This window comes from Physella acuta, unplaced genomic scaffold (assembly GCF_028476545.2).
Source record: "Physella acuta isolate Inbredline_101_S28 unplaced genomic scaffold, ASM2847654v3 ptg000721l, whole genome shotgun sequence".
Classification (NCBI taxonomy): domain Eukaryota; kingdom Metazoa; phylum Mollusca; class Gastropoda; family Physidae; genus Physella; species Physella acuta.
This window is the reverse complement of record NW_026732239.1, coordinates 292,115-295,000: the sequence shown is the minus strand read 5'-3', so window position 1 is coordinate 295,000 and position 2,886 is coordinate 292,115.

Genomic DNA, 2,886 nt, shown 5'->3' with positions numbered 1-2,886 from the left:
ACCCCCCCCTCAAACTTTCGATTTGCACCCCCCTCAACCTTTCAATTTATTTTTCCAACCCACTTTAGCGCCCCCTAAGGTCGGCGCCCGGGGACATATGCCCCCCCCCCCCTCGCTACGCTACTGCAGTGTCACTTATCGTCACAAAAAAAACAAACCCCACATTCAAAAATATGTTTTTTTTTATCTTTTAAAAACACCGAAAACACCGATTTCGGACTATCCCTTCATATACTGACGTCACAGGTGACCTACTCAACTCTACTTCGCCTGCCCAGTGTCCCGCCAAGTCTCAGACAACATGTTTTTATCGTTTAAAAAACGATTCCAGCCGAGCATGTCTCTGACCACACTATCTTTTCATATGCTTAGGACAAAGAAACAGATGAACTCTACTTCACCTGCCCTGTATCCTGCCAAGTTCAGATAGGCAACTTTATCATTCACATCTAAAAAAAAAACTGAAACAAAATATCATTGACATATTGGTCTAGAACCTGTGCCGCCCACATGAGAGCCGACTACACTACCAACTTAGCTATTTACTCGTGACGTCACAAGTGAATTTTTATACTATACTTTGAGACTCCTCATGCAACTTGATTTACGCGCATAGATCTAGAACTAAGTCTAGTAGCAGTGACTTTCAAATTAAATTTTATCTTAAATCAGCCAAACAAAGATTTATATAAAATAAAGAAGGTCTGAAATTATCTAGATCTAGATAGAATTATCTAGATCTAGATTCTACGACTCGTTTGCTTAAGTCTTAAGTTTAGTTTTTCTTGCTAGATCTAGAATCTAGATCTAGATCTAATCATTAGCTACACTAATAGGCCCGGAGCGAGCATTTCAAAATTACCATATTCCAAACAAAGATTTATATAAAATAATAAAGGTCTAAAATAGTTTAGTATATAGAAAATCATTATTAACTGAATCTAGATAGAATTATCTATATTTTAGATCTACGACTGAGCTATATTTAGAATTTACGTTTATAATTTAGCAAAATTAGCGGTATCGAAGCCGCGTATGAATCTTAAGCTACGCAAATAGGCCCGGATCCAGCATTTCAAAATTTGCATAGTCGAAACAAAGATTTATACAAAATAATAAAGGTCTAAAATATTTTAGTATATAGAAACTCATTATTATCTAAATCTAGATATAATTATCTATATTCTAGATCTACGACTGGTTTGCTTAAGTCTCGTTTTTTAGCGCAATTTCCATTCTGGAGAATTGCGTTTATTAACTCGTCATTTCTGGGAATGGATGAATCAATGTATGAATGTATGGATGTATGAATGTGTGTCCGGACTTTAAGTCGTATCTCCTCCTCAACGAAGCAATATCGATGACTAGTTACAAAAGCAATTATGTTAAGCAAGTTACGAGGATGAACATAGGCCATAAAAATTACGGGTTTCTTTCATGGATTTCCCGAAAAAGCCAAAAAACCTCGAAAAAATGCAGTTTTTGGCCCACATCTCGGCAACCAGACCACTTAGTGACTTGAAACATGTACCAATCGATTCCTGCCATAATTTAGAACAATATTGCCGAAGAAAGTTTTCAAAAATATCCTTTCGTTCGGTCACAAATTATTTTTTGAATTAATTAAAATTTGGACCGAATTAGTAGGCATTGTATGCAACCACACCACACGCGTCATCACGTTCAATAGCTGCGCCATCACGTTCAATGGCTGCGACGTCACGTTCAGTAGCTAGGCGCGCAATGGTTTTTAGTCATGTTACTCTATTGTAAATAAAACATGTAAAATACTGAAACATTTTTTAATAAAAAACGTTTTAATAACTAACCAATGGTTTTACTAACCCTGCTCTTGATTTACGCTAAGACAGAGCTATTTTTAGATAACACAAGGAAATTGCGCTAAAATTGTCACTAGACTTTTTTTAATTACTTGTTTTGGATTGTATTTAGATCTATAACTAATAAATCTTTTAGATCTATAACTAATAAATCTTTGATTTGACCTAGATTCTAGATCTAGATCTATAACTTTCTTGGACAGATTGTAGATCTAGAGAAATTTATCGTAAAACTAAATGAAAAAGACAGTTGAAAATTGATATAAGTGTTGGAACGTAATAAATACAGCAAACGGTTAAAGTTAAAGCCGACAGAAAATTAGCTTTAGAACGCGTTAAACATTGGAATGGGAACATAATCTTCTTCGATAGGCCGCCATTATTGATGTAAAAAAAATAAACACATCATGTGACGTCACTGTTTCCGTCGAGTCTAGTGGCTTTTCAAATCTTTTTAAAAAAATTGTGGTTAATCTACCTATGAATAAATCAAAAAATTAATTAACGTCTTGAAATAAATTTGTGATTTACAGTCTGTCTGCATTAAAAAATTATTCTCTACTTACATACTATTTTACAGCTCTCCAGATAGAGTAGAACTTATCACAATACTCGATCAGCCAAACAAAAAAAACAAACAAAAAAATAAATATTCAAACATGTAAATAAACTTGACTTTTAGTAGTATACTAGACTACCCGTTATCTAGTTAGATAACTGTGGGTTTCAGGGGGGGGGGGGTCATCCATAAATGACATCACGTCTGCCAGCCAGAGGCGTAGCGACCCTTCCCGGCGCCCGGGGACAAACTCTTCGATTTGCACCCCCCCTCAAGATTTTGATTTGCACCCCCCTCAAACTTTCGATTTGCACCCCCCCTCAAACTTTCAATTTACACCCCCCCTCAACCATTCAATTTATTTTTCCAACCCATTTTGGCGCCCCCTAAGGTCGGCGCCCGGGGACATGTGTCCCCCCCCACCCCCCCCTCGCTACGCTACTGCTGCCAGCACTTATCATCCCAAAATAACCAGACCCCACATTC